The sequence below is a fragment of the Hetaerina americana genome, unplaced genomic scaffold (genome assembly GCF_022747635.1).
Source record: "Hetaerina americana unplaced genomic scaffold, ioHetAmer1.1.p SCAF_6, whole genome shotgun sequence".
Taxonomy (NCBI): Eukaryota; Metazoa; Arthropoda; class Insecta; order Odonata; family Calopterygidae; genus Hetaerina; species Hetaerina americana.
The window spans coordinates 24,073,806-24,095,691 of NW_027287205.1; positions in this window are offsets into that span (position 1 = coordinate 24,073,806).

The following is a 21,886-nucleotide window of genomic DNA, read 5'->3' on the forward strand; positions in this document are numbered from 1 at the left end:
GATAAGGGTCATCTTTACTCCGTCGTTATAAATTAGAACCTAAGACTAGCCAAATGAAACATTCCAATTACATTCTTTTACACACACAGCTCAGTCACCATAAGAAATCATAGCTGAAGGTTCAAGTATTTCGCACGAAATGAAAAAAAACTCATTTGTTCAGGAAATAATCTTATTTTATGCTTTTGACCAAGCTGCAGCGACATTAGGCTCCAAACTTAACAACGGTATCAATCCCACGCCGGTTTCCGGGTGCATAATATGGACGGGCACCAATCAGTCAATTCAACAGGCTGCGAGAGCAAGGGTTCGCAATTTGCCACGGAGTTGCATCTCATAGCTCTTGATTCCCATTTAGCGCCCACATCCCAACGCCGCCAGAGAGCAATCTCACTCTCCCGTCACTTCATCCGCTTTTCTCCCTCTCTCTCTCGCCGAATAACCTCTACACAAATAAAACTCGCCGTATTTCCAGCCGCCTTCGCCCCACGCACACTCTTAAAACCCCAAACCCTTCGGACAAAGTGGTTACCAACAGATTGGACCATTCTGTCTCTTCGCGCCGAGGTGCACCCATCACCCCCCTCGACCCGACAATCTTCCGAATCTCCCGTCGTATCCCAGGACTCCCAAGCTCTCTCTCTCTCCTACCACCTTCCCAGTCCCCGCTCCACACTATATTCCTTCACTTTCGACCCCTCCAGGGATATCCGACCTCCTCTCTCCCCTCCCACATGTTCTCCCCCGGAGGACCTGGGAAAACGCGTCCTCGGTGCCTAAACTTTGTGAGAGCGTGACAGAACGAATAGGACGCCCTGCTGTGGGACCATCTCTCTCCTCTCTGACCGTTCCCCTATCCCACCATATTTCGGTCCTTATCTCCTCCCCTTTTCGTTACGCTTCTCTATTTCAACCTTTCCCTTTTCTCTCTATCCGCTATCCTCTGCAATTGGAGGGCGACGAATGCTTTTATCCTTGCTTGGCAAACGTCGAGAGGAAACACTTCACTCCGTCAAATTCGTAAATTATTCTGTACTTTTTGGGTAACGATCTGAATTTAGCTAATGCTGATTAATTAGTGATAATGTTAACACACAATATCAGTATTGTGATAATTTTATTGTAAAAAGTTTTTTAACTGTTTGCTATTATTCCCCTGTGAGAAGTACACTTTAAAATGGAAGCTTCTAATTTCAACGTATTTTTCACCATCTGGGTTCATTCATGTTTCAGGGAAAGCCTATGAAGGTATATAATTATGTTATGTTAAAAGAAAGTGACCGGGTAGGGGCTTGTTAGAATTGACGTTTTTGGATGTATGAGTAAGGGAGGAAGAGAAGTGGAAGTTATTGTGCAGGGGGATTACCTCTGGAGTTATTGTGGATTAATGCGCAATCTAAGCTACTGTGATTCGTTGGGGCTTGATGATGGATCGGTTCCTTGATCGCTAAGTGTTCAGGGTTATTATACGTGACACCCTTTGAGGGTAGGAAGTCTCAGAAAAGGCTGAAGGCCGGCGGCAGTTGGATCCCAGCCTTTGTGGAGTGCGGATCATTTATTTTAGGAACCTCTATAACGTGACCTCGTAACGCTCCGTCATGAATCGGTTACTGGAACAGCGTTACGCCATCAAATTTTGCTTGAAACTGCGCAAAACTTGGAAAGAGATTTATTAAATTCTTAAGGTGGCTTAAGGTGATAACGCCATTGTTAAATCGTTTTTTTTTTTGAGTACTGCTGAAGACACCAAACGTTCAGGACGCCTTTCGACCACAAAAATCTTGCAAAAGTGAAGGCTTTGTTTAATAAAGATCATTGGTGTTCGCATGGTTTTTGATGAAATCGGCATGCTTAAAAGTTATGTGATTCGACTTGTGAGCGAAAAAATGGCATGAGAAAGGTGTGGGCGAAGTTGGTGCCGCGAGTGATCTCGGAAGAACAAAAGGAAACTCGCACGCAGATATACGGTGATCATATGAGTGAGGACCCAAATGTTTTAGTCAATGCCCTCCAGACTTCTCCCACTTCCTCCGCCTCAAACCTGTGCTGAAAAGACGTTACCACGGCTCGACCGTCCACGACCACGGTGTGTCAATGACAAGGGAGCTTAGCAGCTTAATATGATTTAAATGTGAGAAATGCAAATGGAGAAAACAAATTGACTTGAGTTGAACATAAACGTGTATTCTGTGATTTTAAATGATGCATCAGTTTCCCACTGAATTGTCAACTTATACCAGAAACGACTTTGCTGTAAAACCCCAGGCGTTAAGTCACTGTCGTGAAAATACTTCAATGTCTCAATGGTAAACAAGTAGAAAACGCTATTTAAGTAGTATTAGTTTTTTATGGGAGGCGACCGACAGCTAAGGTCATTTGCGACATTAGATGGATGGGGAAGAATGGGTTAAGAGAAACCCGGCGTCGATATAACCATACTCTTGTCAAAAGTTGCCAGGGATTCCGCATAACGTCCCCACCAACGGACGTCATAATTACTCAAGGTGCCCTCCACAAAGCACCGTAAGTAGGGATTGGTTTACCGCTAAAAAATTTTTGTTGTCTCCATGATTTGATGGAGAGCCCTCTCGGTGGGAGGCATGTACGTTAACCACCGTACCATCTCGAACCCCAAGTTAGTTTACGCATGAGTCATCGGTGAGGACAAGCGACGAAAAGTTTTGTCCACGTTGCTGTAGAAGTAGCGTCCGTTTGTCGAAATATCAAATGCAATTATGCAATCGTAAAAAGAGCTCGCAGGAGTGCTGCTAAACCAGACCCTTGAAAATTAATCTCAAAATTATTAGGTAACTTTTTTCGTATTTGTTTTGCTATTTGAAGGAATTTTCACACCTACTGGCGATAACATAGTTAGGGATAGTAATTTAATAAAGTAAGAAATTTCCCATTTTTTGAGATATTAATGCGTAAAAATGGGAATGTCAAATTAAGTAATTTTCTTATCTTAATTATTTGTTTAAAAACTGTATCTTAATTTGAAATATCTGAATTTGTGATCCATAGACACTAATTTTAATTATTTTAAATCTATTCAAGTCCTATTATCTATGCCAATGGGCATATAAGACACGTAAGAGGAGATCATTTTTATATACGAACAAAATAAGTTTTTAATCTTAAAGAGAGTGGAATATCTTTTTGAATTTTGAACTAATCCCACTAGTTTAGAAACAAATAAATTCACCTAAAAATAGATATTTGTGTTCTTGGAGGATAGCAGGCAGGCATAGTAGAACAAATTATTCTAGGGTTACCAATATTTATTTTTTTAACCAAGACTAAAAATTATTCACGAGGTGAGGGGGCATGGGACCTCCTTGATTCCCTAGATCAGTTCTTAATTAATAGACGTGCTCTAATATATCTAGGTCTATCAAGGAACTCTTTATTTCTAACATTAGAGTAGTATTGTAGTAAATTTGGATTAAAATATATCTTGTAAACAGAATAAGCATTGTGGCTGGGCGATTGGAATAATGAGCTCCAGCAGGGTTGTCAAGCATGTAAGATGTCGTGTAGAAACCACAACGACAGATGAGTGTTGGAAATGGTACCGAAGGTCAAACGCAAGGGAATGAATCCAAAAGAATATGGAGTGACGAGGTCCAATTAAGGTCTCAGCTTCAACTAACGTCAAGTCTCTGAGTTTAATCGCCAGGCACATCCTATCCTGTTTTCCTTTTTGTGTCCCCCGTTCTCCATTAAACGCTTTTTACGCCCTATTCCAAACCCCATCTCCCTCCAGACCCCTTTGCTCTCCTCCGACCTCGTCTCCCTTCCGTGAGTAATCCCATTGCCTAACAAATGATGTCGTGATCACGGTGTACACAGCTACGCCCTACATGCCTTTCCCCCTCATTAGCGGAAGGGGTTTCCGGCCTGTAGGATGGTTTGGTCGGTGTTTGAGTCCAAATGAAAGAGGGAGAGAGAAAGGTTTTTGGGTTGTGGTGAGAGGGTTAGTGGGGGGTGGGTCAGAGGAAGGGAGCGGATGGTTCTGTGCTAAATTGATTGGCCCGAGCGAGGCCACTGTCGAACTAGATCTATATCTACTTCCCGTCCAAATAACCTTCCCCTTCTCCCGAATTTAAGTCTTCCCTCGCGTGATTTGTCAATTCGAGAGGGGCCAGAATGTTTTCAAGGGTGCTTTCAAATGACCCACAGGCCGCGGCTCCTCCCACGCTTTCGCTCAAAAGAGAAATGTATGGATGTTTTGTTCGTCCTACAGCATTACAAAGATAACCGTTGGAAATCTAATCATATTGGGAAGAGAAATGATAAAGCTAAATCATTGCTTAGTGCTGATTTTGTAGCCTTCAATCTGATCCCTAATTTAGACAGAGAGAATTCTAGTTTACTTCCAAGACTTTGTTTTATCTTCAATACCATTATTTTCCTATGTTTTAATTAAATTGAATTTCTAGTTAAGGAGCAAGCAGATAGGATTGAAATGACCCCAGTGTTTCCTTGAGCTTTGGTCATCTGTTTATGATCGCACATTTGATAAAAATGTGAAATGTACGGTATTCTTTAATCATTACAAAGAGGTGATGAATATATAATGAGTAATATAGTAATGCACAGAGTATATAATACACAGAGCATATAATACAGATAGTATAATAATATTATGTTAACAATGTGGTAATAATAAATAATTCTTTAAAACAAAGTGTCTTGTAGGATTCAGCCTAAAACCCCATTTCTCTCATATTTTATCGATTAATGAATGACTTAGGAAAAATAACATCTTTGCTTTCTACAAAATACACTTTATTCGTCGACTAGTTTCGTTTACACTGTAACATCATCAGGACTAGTCGACGAATGAATTGTATTTTGTAGAAAGCAAAGATATTATTTTTCCTGAGTTAAAAATGGAATTCTACAAATTTAAGGCCTCAACCATTCAGCGATTAATGAATGCATTATGAAATATTAATCCATAGAATCATTATAGACTTTTTTTTGACAAAGCGAGTTCGCTTAATGAATACTAATCGGTAGTATGAAGTGCAATTCGGTGGAATATGTAGTATTATCTCATAATTATACCGACATGGTTGAATTTTGATTCGGGCATCAGTTAAATTTTCTTTGGTGAATAAACTAAAAATTCGTTGATTTATTTAATTTTATTGCCGTACAAGGCTTTATTTTTTCTCATAATTTTGATTTTTATCAAATTCTCGCTCAGTAACAATATAAACAAGTACTGTCACAGTGAGGCTTTCATATCATTGAGCCAGATACAAATTTGAACACTCGAGGCTTAAATAGAGTGTTAATAATTATTTATACACCTTGTCCCCGATGGTTAAATGCATCACTATACATAAAATGAATGTGTGACCTTAAGGGCCTTAGGTTATTTACAAGAAAATTTTTTGGGCTAAAAATCAGTGCATTCAGTATATTTTCGTTTAATTCAGGATTATCCTGATTCCATTCAGATATTAAGTAGCTTCAAAATACGTGTAAGCAAATGTTCTCTGTGATAATATATTCGTAGATGAAAAGCAGTTGCAGTCATGGCGTAAATGTTTTAATCCTTCAATTCAATCAAAGATAAATTCATAAGAATTCCTTGTACGAGGGTCATCCGGAAAGTAGTACCCGTTCGTGCCGCATGAAGTGCTGACGACGCGAGTAGCCGCTGGACGAGGTCAGATAGCTTCAGTGGCTTGTCTGCCTTCTCTGAGCCAAGTTGCGTGACGCTAGCATTGCCTGTGTTGTTTCTGTGATTGTTTACAATGTTTAAAAAAATTGAGAACGCCGCCAGTTGTGAAGTGAGGGCAGTGATTAAATTCCTCAATGCAAGAAACGTTCGCCCATGTGATATTCATCGCCAATTAAAGGAGGTGTATGGAGACAATGTAATGGACGAGTCGTCTGTTCGGCGGTGGTGTCGCAACTTCAACATGGGGAGGGGGAACACACACGACGATGAGCGTTCGGAGAGACCGTCTGTCATTACAGACCAACTGGTGAGCTCAGTTGACGAATTCGTGAGGAACGATCGGCGCGTCACAATTGATGACATCTGTGAGCATTTTCCCAATGTTTCTCGAACAATTGTTCATTAAATTGTTAAACACCATCTGCATTATGCAAAAATTTGTGCAAGATGGGTCCCTCGCGTATCTCAATGAGCTGGCGGCGAAGGACTATGCAGCAGGAATACAGAAACTTGTCACACGTTATGACAAATGCCTTAATTTGCTTGGAGATTATGTTGAGAAGTAGTTTAAAGTATCCTCTTTCAAATAAAATTTTTTATGTTTGTTAATATTTACTTTTGTGTCTTTATTTCACGAACGGGTACTACTTTCCGGATGACCCTCGTAGATAGTCAGTCAATAACCGCATTCCCTATTACCTGGGGGAGAGATCAGCTAGTCATTTTAAAGGTGGAATTGGCATAAGGTATACGGTAGTAGTTTTTCAGCACTAACTACCAGCTTCAGCAAAAGTTGCAAAAAGCTGGTCTATTTCTTCGACGTAAAAGACAACGGGATTGTTATCCCGAGGATTAGTAACTACATAACATTTTTTTCCGTTTAGTATTTTTTCCAGTGACGGATTTGGTAAAAGCCTATCAAATGATATCTACTGACTTTTACTGGTGAGGCACGCGAGTCACACAGAGTGAACTCCCACCTAGTGTACAGGTGTAAGTTACATTTTACAATTGAACCTGGAATGTAACCTCTGAACAAATTCTGAAATAATCAGGTACCGAAGATGCGAAAAATAAGCTTAGATGTTAGCACAGATTTATCAATCCTTAAATGGGTTTACAGCAACTCTTCGAAATATCCTCTTTCCTACTAATTAATATTATAATTTCCTCATAGGTTTTTACCCCGAAAATTTCTTTTACTTCCTTATTGTAGTTCAACTTTGGCCATACTTCTTAGGCAAGTATATCTTTCCTCTTGTTTTTCCTTCAATTATGGTCGTTTAGATATTATGAGAATACGAAAAATGAATCTAGCTCATTGACGAGATTTCTTGTTTCAAAGATGCAGGATCATACCGTGTATGGGGTTCAATAAACTTTAATGCATAACGGAAACTCAAGTCTATTCTATGTTTAATATTCTTCTTTTATAACACAGCTCTCGTTCAATTTTTACGATCTAGAATTTGTTCTCCGACACGATACATTGTTTCATCTCTAATTTATGGCTTCCTATTGGCTGCATTTATTTTTTCAAAAGCTATGTATGGCTTCCTTTGTCCCTTAACTTTTATTTTTTTTCACATTCATATCAACTCACTGTTTCCTTTCAATGACCAACGCTCAATGTAAATCTTTCTTGTCTCTACTGTAATTTCTTACTGGCCATATATTTCTCTCAGTTATCCCCATTTTCTTGAAGTTAGGATTATTATATTGGCTAAAATATTAGTTTTAATCCCAATCGATATCTGCCACTGGTAGTTTTTGTATTATTTGACTCGTGGATCTCTATTGAACTATTCTTTACTCAAAATAAAATATTTACAATTTTTTTATTTTTTTTCTTTGGTTGACCTTTCAGCGATGATTTTTAGAGGTAAAATGTCTCATACGTGCAAAGTTTTACTGTGGTTGTATTAATGGACAAACACGTCTAAAACAGTATTCCATCCAACTAACACGTTATACCTATTTCTGCAACCTACATTGCCAAAGAAAAGAATGAATTCGAGGAATGTCCTGCAGTGGTGAGAGAGAGATTAATGCAATTCGCCGCAAGGTATGAATCATTTAGAGAAATACCTATTTAAAATCATATTGTGTTTGGATTTTTGATATCGAATTAACAGGACAAAGAATAAGAATTTCGATAGATAGATCAAAATAAGACTTTCTGAGGACACTTTCATGTGACCATAAATTTCATCAGGCAGGTCAGCAGTAACATGAAATGGATTTTTTCAATTCAAGAAGCCCATAAAATTATTTTCCACTCCGCGAAACATCTCCTCCGCCTGCAGGAGACAAATTGCTGGCCATAGACTCTGATTTAGGCGGTAATTCTAGTTACTAAAGTTGAAAATTTTCTTCGTATTCCTTCGTACTGACTTACACCTAGTGAAGTTACTCACTTTAAGACCCTGAAGAAACTTAGTCAACCTATTCATTTTGAAGCAATTTTTTAGCTTCAGGACGTGTGAAGGATCTTGAGTTTACATTTTTCATTATAAGAATACAATAACTTCAGCCATCTGGTGATGACGAAAGTAAAATTCTAATGAAGAAAGTACTGACCAAAATAATCAATACATTAATGAAACTTAAAGTGTGCACCAACTAATGTAGCTTTCATTATCAAATAACAGGTTTGGTGTAACATTTGCATGCATTTCAGAATAAATAACACTCCATTATATGTAAATATATTTTTTAAATATTGGAAATGAAAACATAGTAACTTTGTGAATCCACTGAAAATTTATTTCAATAAGACCCCAGTTTCGACGTTCAACGTCATCTTCTGGTAATGTTTACTATTATTTTTCATTTCCAATATGAATCGATGCAATAAATCTACACTGGAAACCGTCCATTCCATAAATATTATTAGCAAATTAATAATGTTAGGCAAAGTCTAGGCATATTTTTGCCAATATAGAAAGCACAAATTTTAACCTATTTCACTAAGATACACTATAGAACTAATGCACTACAGAAAAAAATGCATTCATAAAATCACCTTTTTTTTCCTTCTAAAATGGCATTTTTAGAAGAAATGACCACCAGGCTGACCTTTTTTCAATGAATTAGTGAAAAAACTATAGTGTAAAACATAATTTCGCGCAACTTATAGCTATATAGAAATACTTATCATCCTGCATGGTGAAATACGTTGATGACATTCACTAGGATGCTTTCTAATATGCTGTCATAACGAACGGCCTAGCACGAACAATAACTTCCATACTTCACGGATTCACGGAGAATCAAAACCCCCTATTGGACTCTTATTATACTCGTATCGCATTAATGAGTAATCATTATGATAATACTTTATATAAAGGAGTATTTCAAGTTTAATGTATGCCTTCATGTTATTGGTAACATAAAAAATAGTCCACGTGAAGATAAGATGTGTTGGCAGTGGCGAATGTCCGAGTAGTAGCGGACGCCACATCAGATAGCTCCTAGATTCCTCCTTACATTGCAGTATTACCAGTTGTAACTGATTTTCAGCTGACTCTCGAAGAATAATTAAAAATTAGGATGGAATATATTTCCAGGGGAAAAATTATTGTGTGTTATGAAAATTGAACATAAGTTAAAAAAAATAAGAATATCATCATATTTTATAAAACGTTAGGCAGAGTTAAAAGGGTTCACAATGCTTTATAAAATGACTCTGTTGACAAATTTTGGACTCGTGTGTGCATCGGCAATAATGAAAAATCTGATTTGGGAAGGCCATTTAATTTAATCTATACCCAGTATTAAAAAATTATTTGTATATATTTATCTCTTCTTATGCTTTATGTATTCCTATTCAGAACATGGATGCGAGTATAATTCATTATGCATTGGCTTCGAAAGCATTATTTCCTAATAATTTGCTTAATTTTAGTTATAGTTGCAGTACCTCTTCAATTGATATTTTCTTTCAACCTTAGCCCAAATGAAAGACAGATACTGCTGTCATTATTTCCATTGTTAATTGTCAAATATTCCGTTATGTCATTCCTATCAAAAATCAAATATCAGGTAAGTCTTTCATGTTTCGTAGTTAGTGACCCTGTTTATCTTCCCGTTCTTAAACATTGAAGCTAATTCCTACCTCAGCCCATACGTAATAGATGCAGCTAGCCATATGGATGTGATAGCGTGACCACTTCAGTAGCAGTACGAGAATAAATAGAATATTTGTATAATCGATGACAAAGTATTAAAATAATATTTTGGACATAAATGAAATGAACCCATTGGTGTGTTTGTTTGCAGTCGCTGTCCTTAGTGTCCCTTGGTAGACTCTTGTCCAACTTTAAAGATTTTACTTTGGCTTCCTTATCTGCCCGCCAGGCGGTCCCTCATCCGCCCGCATCCCTTCCTCCAGTCCAATCAACTATAGCCGATCGCTCACCGGGCCGAAATGAACTCACAATCTTCCCTCCCTTCCTGAAAAGGGCCCATCCCCCACCACCCTCCCTTCTCGTCAACGTCCTCGATCTTTCTTCCCCGCAGGCACCCTTTTGTTCAAAACAGAATCACCAGGGTTAATTTCCCAGAGCGACACTTTATCACCACTGCGTTGGCGATGCGTGCCGCGCAATACCCTCGCTCCATGAAGGAAGGGTGATACCGTCTAGTGATCCGACCCTTGTGCTTTCAGAAATGAACCAAATGGGGCGTCCGAGTGGTACAGATCTCCCTTCCTTTGCTTCCACTGTCCTGTTCGTTTTTTCAGTCCCATGGGAAATGGGATGACCAACAGTTGGCCCCATTAAAAGGCTACCTTTACTCTCCTCGCAAAGACTACCTGCTCTCAAGAAAAGTCGTGAGGTGACTTCCCCACCTCTTTTATTTCTCTTTCATTCTCTGCCTTAACCATCTCACACTCAAAGATCTCTAAATTATAGCCTATGAGTCATTTGGTGAGCAAGTACACCACTAGTATCCATAGGACCGAGGCCTATAATAGCCATACTGGGAAATTGTGAGGTTTGCGCAGTAATAAGACATCGAGGATTAGTTTTTTCGATTATTTACGTTGAGATAGTAAACCGTCGTTTAATCACCGATTTATCACCAGAAAGATTTTTTATTTTAAAGAGAGGATTTTGTAATCTGTCGATTAAGTGTTTCGCCAAAAGAATCTCCTCATTGGTGTCATAATTACACTGAATAGTTTCATAACCTTCCATTAGAATAGTCTCGATTGATGTTCAAGTTAATGCAGGGCTCTCTTATTTGACCATCTTATATCTTTGCGATAGAATTTTCTGTGAGCAATATTTCAGTAATCTTCAATATGCTTTTCCTGAATCCAGCCATTTGCTTATTATTGAATGTTTTGTAGTTTTTACTTTTAAATTCCACATGCCTGAGCACGTTCAAACTAAGATCAGTTAACACGGCTCCCAAATTTATTCGTGATTTCCTAATATGGCTGGATATTGCGGATTTTGCTGTTATTGTGAAAATATTTGAACAATTTTAATAGCATTATAGCTGCATTTAACGAAAAAAATGTGGTATAAAAAAGTAGAAAGAAACGGAAAGAAAATTTAACTTCGTTAGCCATTCCTTCACGCACCTTGGAGTAGTCTGGAGTACATTACAGACAAATTAGGGAGTCTATTTCCTCGCTACAAATAGCTTAAGTCGCTAATAGATTGATCATGGCCTATTTGACGCATGCATTTGCAGACATTCCCAATATTGCATTTTCTGTTATATACTGTTACTGCATAATACTGCATTTTTTCTGTTTATATTTTGAAAGGTGAATTGCTAGGTATAGTTGAACATTGAATTATATGTGTTTAATTCTTAGGCTCTAAGGTACTTTATTTCAAATGGTTCAAAAGATTCATTACGTTCGCTTGATTTTAATACCGCTACATATTCATGAGTCAATAAATCTAAGCAGCGAAATAATAGTCTCATTTCGCAGCTAAGGTAGGATAAAATTCGCCTACGTGCGATTTTCTCCACATGCCCCTATCCCCAACCCATATCCCTTTCGAGGAGGGATTCCAAGAGGTACGGGATCGCAGAGTAGGCTGTCCATCGATACCCGTTCTCCTAACCCTCTCCTTGATCTTCCCCCCACCGCCAAGGGCTTCCGAAGAGACACAAGTTTGGGTGAAGCAAAGCCTATTGCAAAAGTTGCTTCTCCCGTTTCTCCTTCGTCGTCCTCTCCCCGAAGAAAGGCTAACAAGGGAAGCCTTAATCCTTGAGTGCAGCAAGTCCCTGGTTAGCGGGGGACGGGGAACTTTGGAAGAAGTAGACGGGGACTTTTCTTGAGAGGAGGAGGAGGAGACTAAATCCTTCGGAGGACGCTTCGTTGAATTTTTCTTCTATTCCGAACGGCCCCAGTCCCCTTCTTTCTCTCCACCTTCCGTCTCTGCATCCTGCCCCCACCCCCCCCAAACTCCCTTCCTCCCTGCCCATTCGCCTCTCCCTCCTTGACCGAACCAAACCTACCCATTCTCTCAATCTAATGGTCTCTCCCTCTCTCTTCGCTCCCTTCTAATTTCGCACTCCACGTGAGACGGAGTTTGACGTAGAGTTCCCCTCATTGAGAACACTAACGTCAAATTAACGCAAACTTAGAATTAGATTCCAATGATTTAAATTTAATGGGGACGTTCTGGGGGAGGGGAGATTTAGAGGCCGAGTGGAATTACGGAAAAGTATAGCCAGGGATTCATTTTAATTTTATTTCACTTGAAGAAAACTTAGGCTTCATTGTAGAGTAGAAAATTCTGTTAGCGCACCGTATGTCGGCCTCGCACGTACACAAGAGTAATGAACCAGAATCTTCGTTGGATAATTGAGTATGGAACACATCACTCACTGAGACCAATGATTCTTTATTAACTGATGTCCATTTACATTAAATTTTTAGGTTAGCGTCATTAGAAAATAATCCACTGACATGTTTCATAGAGGAGTTGTTTCAGTCACAATATTTTGTGACCAGATGCATACTCGCTGTGGGGTGTTATTTGAGCGTAGTATTACCAACCGGGGAAACCGGGTTTTATGCCAGGTGATGTGCACTCTCAGATTTACCCCAGCTGCGTAATTTATCAAGCACCAGATTTTCGTGGAAACTGCATGCTAAAGAGGAAAAAGGGACTTGTTCCTTGATGCGGACATGTTAATTTCCCACGCCGTTGGACTTAGCACGTGTTGATATCTAAGCTCACTTGTCGAACCAAATTTCCGGTTCATTACTGTGGTTTGCTTCCTATAGACCATAACGCTTCGGGTGAAAGCTTGAATGAGAATCATTTCTGATCTCATTTATGTGTCAAGTGCTCTTTGACTTACAGCCTAGTAAATATGAAACGCCTGAAGGTGTGACTCAGAAGATGTGGTGAAAGGAAAAAGGAAAAAAATAAGTACAAAGCAGTAGAGGCAAAAATTGGCTGTTACCTTGTCTCTTTGTCTTTGAGGAACGTCTTATATGATTTGAGGGACTTAAGTCCTAACCGTTGGCATATTCAGAACAGTTCAAGCTGACAAATTTTCTCAAGAAAGATTAAAAGGTTTAATCTCGCTGTTTAAAATGAAATACTCATTTAATGATTTATAATGATGTAATATATATATATATATATATATATATATATATATATATATATATATATATATATATATATATATAAATTAATAATTTATTTATAAATAATTCAATTATGTATGTTATATGGTCAATATAAATAAAATAAATTATGATATATAATAATTTAATGATTTTTAATTTACTAATGATTTATCTTAGGAAATACATGAATACATATTTACTTGTTATTTCAATCGGTGGATATGGAATCTACATCTACATCTACATAATACCCCGCAAGCCGCCGCAAGGGCGTGTGGCGGGGGGTGTTAGGTCACCAACCGTAAAAAAGAAAAATACCACATGCAAAAAAAACAACACGGAAAATTACACCCACAGCAGCGCACACACTCATGCAAAAATCCCTTCATCCAATACTCATGCAAACACATATACCGCAAAACAACTAAAAACTGCACCCCATGATGCAGCACGAAAGACATCCTACAACACGGAAGCCAGGACACAACAAGCAAGAAATTGAAACATCACTACCACATGAAAATGCACCACGAAACACTCTACCCCCAAAGAGTCTCTAAATGGCAGGGAATGCGACCCAACGTTGCAGGTAGCAGGAATTTGCCCCCGCGGAGAGGGACGAGGGATTGAAAGGGAAACTTAAAAACAGATGAACGGAACACGAATGAGGTCATTCGGAAAGAATGGGTTATTATAGCAAAACACATAAGGTTAGTGGAGGAGCATGCATTTAAGTAGAACTAATTATTTTTTAGACACGGAGGGTGGCAAGTGGATTTTTACTATCTATAACCCTACAGTTGCTATCCCGTATTGTCCGTGGGAAGAAGGAGTCCTTGAGTCGGCTAGTCCTGGCATCTATTTCCCGAATTTTATATACATGATCCAAGCGACCAATGTATGTAGGAGTACGAATAATCTGCGAGACCTCGGTGCTGAAACATGCGGATCTGAATTTATTTAATAATTTCAGTCTTGCATTGAATCGTCTCTCTTCTAGTGATTCCCACCCCAAATCCATTAGCATTTCGGTAACGCTTTGCGTTTTATCGTAGGATTTTTTTACAAAACGGGCTGCCCGGCGTTGAACCTTCTCAATTTCCCGAATGAGACCTTTTTCACTCGGGTCCCACACGCTGCATGCGTATTCTAAATGAGGCCTTACAAGAGCGTGGTAACAACGTTCCTTGACCTTTGAGTCACTTTTGCCGACAATGCGTCTAATGAATCCCAATTTTTTATTTGCTTGACCGCAGACTTTACGTATGTGAGTCCCCCAAGTTAAGTCTTTAGTGAATGTGACACCTAGGTATTTTACCGTATCAACTACTGCTAGGTCACCTCCAGCTAATTTGTAAGCAAATCCCGTTGATCTTTTAAAGAAATTTACCACTGAACATTTATTATAATTTAGAGTCAATCCCCAGTATCTCAATTGACTTGCTTAAATTGGGCGGTAGTGTAGTTTCAAATTATATAAATCATTTATTCAATGTTACCTTAAACAATAATGCCCTGCCAAATGATTGGAAGGAGGCATATGTTACGCCAATTTTCAAAGGAGGAGATAAGGCACTAGTTGATAATTATAGACCGGTAAGCTTGACATCATTTGTATGCAAGCTATTAGAAAAGATAATGGCTGATTATCTCTGGGACTTGTGGGAGAGTGAGAATTGGTTGTATAGTCGCCAATACGGTTTTAGAAAAGGGCACTCTTGCGAAACTCAGCTATTAGGGTTCTGCCAAGAAATGTTCGACTCTATGGATGCGGGAATAGAGGTGGATGCTATAATAGTCGACCTGTCAAAAGCCTTTGACAAAGTTGACCACGATCTCTTAATGCTTAAGATGGGCCAATTGCCACTACACACAGATGGAAGAGTAATCTCTTGGGTCAGAAATTTCATGGAAGGTCGAACACAAAGGGTCAAATTAGGAGAAGTGTATTCTGAAAAAGCAAGGGTAACATCGGGAGTCCCACAAGGAAGCGTACTTGGCCCGCTCTTGTTTTTAATATATATAAATGATCTCCCAATAAATATTAATTCTCAGATAAGACTTTTTGCAGACGACTGTATTATCTACAGGAAAGTCGAAAATGACAGAGACCGTGACAAACTGCAAAGGGACATTAATAAAATGGCAGATTGGGTGACAAAAAATGGGATGGATATTAATGTTAACAAATGCAAATCAATCACTTTTAGCAATAAGGTAAATGGAAACAATAGGGAATATAAATTCTCAGAAAATGTCATTCCTAGAAGTGATACTGTCAAATACTTAGGTGTATATTTAACTAAGGACTTAGGGTGGGGGCTAAATGTGGAGTGCATCTATAAGAAAGCTTTCAAAACTCTTCATTGGGTAATGAGAAACCTCAAAGGGAGCGTTAGAGCAACCAAGGAGAAGGCTTATCAGACCCTAGTAAGGCCAATTTTAGAGTACGCTTCTCTTGTATGGGACCCTCATGAAGAAGGTCATATTAAAAAACTGGAAAAGGTGCAAAGAAAGGCTTCCCGATATGTACTGGGGAAGCATGGGAGGATGGAGAGTGTGTCTGACATGCTAGAAACGCTGGGCTGGGAACCTCTAGAATCTAGAAGAAAAATAAGCAGACTTTGTGGAATGTTCCGAATTTTGAAGGGGGAGAAAGCTTGGGCAGATCTTAGGAAAGAGGCGGGGAACCCAAATTTTATAGGCAGAAATGATCACAAATTTAAGATAAAATGCCGGGCACAGAGAACAAATAAAAAAAATTTCTTTTCTAAATAGAACAATTGTTGAGTGGAACACTTTACCTGCAAAAATATTCGAGCCCTTTCCTAACAGAGTGTATACTTTTAACAATAGATGTAAGGCATATATGTAATAATTTGATTGATGTGTGGTGTATGGTATTATATGTAATAACTTAATTTTTTTTTTAATTTATCTTTTTTTTTCTTGCTGATAAATGGTTGTAAATGGGATGGGGATTCACTTGTTTTGTTAAAGAGATTTGTGTTTTGAAGTCTCGTTTTATGTATTATCTTTTGCAATTATTTGGGACTTGTGTGCCACCTGACAATGTCTATCAGCACATGTGCATTTTTAATAATAATAATAATAATAAAAACACTGACAAGCGATAGAGAAAACACTTGGAAATATTTATTAAATATTTTACGCATAGGAATAAAGACGTACATCCCATCCAAACTTAAATGTGACGGTAAGGAACCTAGATGATACAACGAGTATGTCAGATCGGTATTAAGAAGGCAAAGAAGGCAAATAGGGCTACAATCAAATTTTTTAAAGTGTATAAAAAGTGACGATATAGTTAATGTGAATACATCCAAACAGACACTAAAAAGGTGTCGTAGTCAAACGATATGTATCATGCGCATAGCTCTACAATCTGTTAAAACTAAAATCTATGCGAATATCTTAAAGGAAATCCAAAGTCATTCTGTTCCTTTGTTAGCGAAATACTGGGTAAACGTCAAAATATACATTTTTTTGAAGACGGAAACGGAGAAATTATTACAGAAAGCGTGAAAAGGTCCAAAAATTTAAAAAGGTTTTTCCAGAACGTCTACAATAAAAACGCAAATGCACCAAAGGAGCTTCCAAGCCCACCCGGGGAACACATGAGCGATATAACCCTGACCCAGAAGGGAATAGAACATCTGATCCGTATTATCAAAGCAAACAAAGCACCCTGTCTGGAAAAAATACATGCTAAAATGTTGAAGAATTAGCTGAAGACATGTGTAGAAATTGTTTTTATGAAATCGATAGAAGAAGGCTCAGTACCTCGCGACTCGAAGCAAGCCCGTATACCCCTCATCTATAAAGGTGGTGATAGGGATAAACCGACCAATTGCAGACTCATTTCTTTAACATTGATATCTTGTAAAATATTAGAACAAACTATTGTCCGTAACATTATGAAATGTATTTATAGTACGAACATACTAAGCCACAACCAACACGGGTTTAGGAAGACCATAGCTTTCGAAACTCAATTATAGTTCACGATTTACCAAGACCGGGAGGAAACAACACCCAAATCGATGCCGTATTCCTAGATTTCAGCAATGCTTTCGATGAAGTCCTACACAATAAATTGTTACACCGACGTTAATGCTATGGTGTCAATGAGAAAATTATTACTTGGATTAGAGACTTCTTGTCAAATCGCAAACAAATAGTAGTCATCGATGGGTTGTGCTCGACGAATATTGATGTAACTTCGGGCGTCCCACAGAGAAGTGGAATAGGGCCGCTTCTATTCATAATATTAATTAATGACTTAAACTTACACGTTATTAGTAACCTCAGATTATTTGCTGAGGACACGGTGGTATACAAGGAAATAAGGATCAAACTAGATCGCGAGCTTCTCTCTAGAGACTTAGAAACAATTTCGGAGTGGTGGAAGGAATGTGGATGATTGCTTGATATAGAAGAATGCGCAATTTTTAAATTTTGGAACAAAGGAAGTGGTTAACAGGACATAAACTATGAAATAGAGGCTTCAGCTCTAACTACGGCCAATCAAGTTAAATACTTGGGGGCAGTTTTAACACCACGCCTTTCATGCGGAGCACATATCAGGACAAAATGCGTATCCGCTTTAAAGAAATTCGGCTTAATTAAACGGGTGGTGGGGAAATGTAATGAGATAGTTAAAGAGAGATATTATTTTGCTCTAGTTAAGACCTCATTTTTAATGTTCCGCAAGTTCCTGGGATCATTGGGAGAAAATTTGGCAAAAATAGTTATATCCAGAATCCAGAGGAAGTCCATAAAATTACTGAAAATTAATTTATTCATCGTACTGTCAAAAATAAAACATCATATTAAATTTTTACATGACCCGATGGCATTTACTGGAATTTTGAATACTGTCACTTGTGTTTACTGAAATATTAATGCCATGATGAATTGAACCAGGTCTTCCTGATTTCCAAAACATCTTAGATTAATGTTCAACATGTATATGTAGAACATTAAACATAAACATTCATACCAGAGCTTATTTAGGTTTTTTTAAGTAATATCAATTGATATTACTCGCCGAAAGTTGGCAAATTCCTTAAATAATTTATGAAAGTAGAAATTTCCCAAATTTTAATTTTCATAGAATTTCTAAATCCCTGCACCTCCTTGCTCGTCACGTCCTCTCTCCTCAGCAGTGAGGTGGTACATCTACATCTACATCTACATAATACCCCGCAAGCCGCCGCAAGGGCGTGTGGCGGGGGGTGTTAGGTCACCAACCGTAAAAAAGAAAAATACCACATGCAAAAAAACAACACGGAAAATTACACCCTGGTAGGGGTTGAAAGGTTGAGAAACTTGAGCAGAATCTCGATTACTGATTAAGAAGGGCACCAATTTCACCCTCTCAACCCTATTCAAGATATTTGGCAGCATCCCGGTCCTCAGGCGATGCAGTTCATTTCCCACAGCCCTCCAACCTCCCCTTGCCCTCTCGTCCAATCACGCAATCAGCTCTCCGCTTCATAACCCTACATCTCGATGGGTGCGCCGATATTAATGAGCCGCATTAAGGAACTTAAGGAACTCCGGAGGGTGGAAGACTTCTAGGGGCTCTCTGAGTAATTAGGGGTGAATGACATGAGTTTGCCCATGTTTTTGGATACCGCTCCGGACGTTGGAAGTACGAGAGGAGTGAGGCCATTGATCAAATATGGTGAGGAAGGAGCGGTGAAATAAACGAAAATTCTGTCGATCGTGTACGAGGTTGGAGTGTCCCGGTACATAGTTTGCCTTTCCATCTTCCGCCAAAAAACCTTACGATCTGGTTATCGTGGCAATAACCTTTACATAATAACACATCAGAGTTTACACATAGTAGCCATGTAGCGTTAACGCTTGCCTTTTTAATACTTACAGATCTATTTGTGTTTTGAAATATGCCTAGTTGAGTGTTCTTAAACAGTTCTTGAGGTATCCATGCAGGTATTTGGGTGTTCCTGTTCTGTATGCTAATAATTTAATAGCAAGCTGCAAGAATATTTTCGAGTTAAATTGATCCGAATTCAAATGATTTTCTTAAAGTTTTGTACTAATTCTTTTCTGGTTATATGAGCAGAATTCAAAACTACATTACTCCTGGGTTCATTGTCACATATTGAATTGTTCTTGCACTTATGACCGTGGCAAGTAGGTTTAGAACAATTTTATTCTTTCATTTTCAAAGAATCTGATATTCTAAAACTTTTTACACACGCCTAATAGATTGCGTGGGCAGTGATTCTGTTACATAGGAACTTTGTAAATTTTATTGCACATTAACCAAAGCCCATTAACCAACGGTTGCTTAGGGGATGACCAAAATTGGTTTAGGAAGGTTAAGAGTTATGCGTGATGCCATTGAAGTTATGAGATCACTAATCTAGAGGAGCATAAATGCATCCACCACGCATTTGCCTGTTTCGTAAATTTCGAAAAGGCGTTTGATAGAGTGCATTGGGATAAACTAGTAAATTGTAGAAAACAGGAATGCATTGAAGGGAAAGGAGGCCAATCCGTAACCTACACGTCTAAGACTGCTCAGGCGCTAGTGGGAAACGAAGAGATCAGATGGCCAGTGTTAGGTATAGGTGTCAGACAGGGTTGATCATTATCACAGGTGCGTTCAATCGCTTATGTAGAGGAAGTGATTATGGAGACAGGAAGACCTGGAGGTTGGAATGAAAGTCAGCGGAGGAATCGTAAAATCAGTTGGGTTCACTAATGACCAAGCTCTAGTTTGTCAGTCAGCCAAGAGGTCGTAAGCAATGCTGAGTGAAGTGAGCATTCGGTGTGATAGACGGCTGGAGAAGGGCTAAGCTAAACATTGAATTAGGAGGGGAAAACTAGAGCAGGTGGAGCTACTGTTTCCGAAAATATACTTGAAGATGTGTATTTATGCTGCGGGTGAATTTTTAATCGTAAAGTTTTGTATCGTAAATATTTTGTGTATTATTATATTAAAAAACCAAGGTTTGATTTAATTATGGTTTTCACTGAGTTTTAACTGGATTAACTAATTTTCCATAAGATAAAATAAAATATGGCCTTCCGAGTGACGAACCCTGGATTAGAATGAATAGTTTTGCAACTCGTGTTAGCAAAGCAATTCTATGTATCTATGTATCGTAATTACAATTATGCAAATAGTTGGATTACAATTGCCATTTATTTTATAAAGGGGTGAAGTGAAGAGTTGGACGAGGAAAAGTGAGAGTTTATAAGCAGAATGGCAGCTGTGGCTCGCTGGAACATCTATTGAAGAATGGGAGCGTCTTGGACTAGGTAAATTTAGTTTTGTGTTTTAATTAATATTAAGGCGGTACGAATAGCGCGGCAACCGGACTAGAAATCCGGTATTAAAGAAGTTAAAGGTAGAGGGTTAGGGGGTGATAGGGGTTTAAGAAAAAGAATGTGGAAAAGGAAAGCGGAATAAAATTACTTTCGATGCGTACCCTTTTCTTTCCCAACAATATAGCGAGTTATTAACGTTCGATTCATTTATTTAAATTAGTTAATTTAACCTCACGTACGTATAAGCAAAATTTGCTTACTACCGGATGGGCTAAATTAAACGTCCATATGAGGACAGCCTTTCACGGTGACTTCAATCTAAATTTTTTTCCAGAAAAATTCCTGTTCACCTAAATCGAAAGTGACTATAGAGCCAACGAGAGAAATGGACTTCTCCGAGTGAAAAAAGTTGTGTAATGAAAAAAATCACCCTTTGCAGAACCAATTACCATGAGATTACAGGAATTGAGTGGTAATGGCACTCTTAATCTAAAACGAGGAGAGAGAAAGAGACAGAGCTCCAATTTATTGGTAGGTTCCGTGAAAAGAAACTCTTTCAAAGGAGAAAGCTGTTGCATTTATTTCGAAAGGCCGCGAGTTTGCCCTTTGGACGGATTTGGAGAGCCAGGAGTGATCTTCCATTTGAGGGAGAGGAATTGGGAATTAGAAATAAGTTGAGAGGAAGGAAAGAGGAGGCAATTTAAAGTGAATGGTGAGGGATAGAACTTGATGGGGAACATGTATATAATGATTTTTTGAGGGGATTTTTAGATATATTTTAAGGTATTATATCTCCAATAAATAACAGGATAATCCGAGGAAGATATTTCATGGATATAATGTTTAGGTGGCTGAAGAAAGTGATTATGAGTAGGGGTTCGAGAGATTCAATTACTTTTCCTGGAAATATGTTTCCACTTATACTGAAGGTTGAAGGTACTTTTGGCATATTTAGTTCAAGAATAAATATCAGTACTCATAGAAATCAAAGCTACGTCATTGAAAAAAGAGAAATAAATACCAAATGATATTGAAAATTTGCTTAATTAAATTGTGTCAGTCGTTTGTTATTTATTTTACCCAAAGCAATGTGAACGGCGCGGGTAGTACCTTTTTAAATCTGAACACTCCATAAAATATGAAAATTTATCTCAAAATAGTTCAAACAAATGTCATGATTTGCCATCATAAATGGTATCATTTAAGTCTTTCTCCTGTCAAACGCTTCTATGGTGGATCGTTAGGTA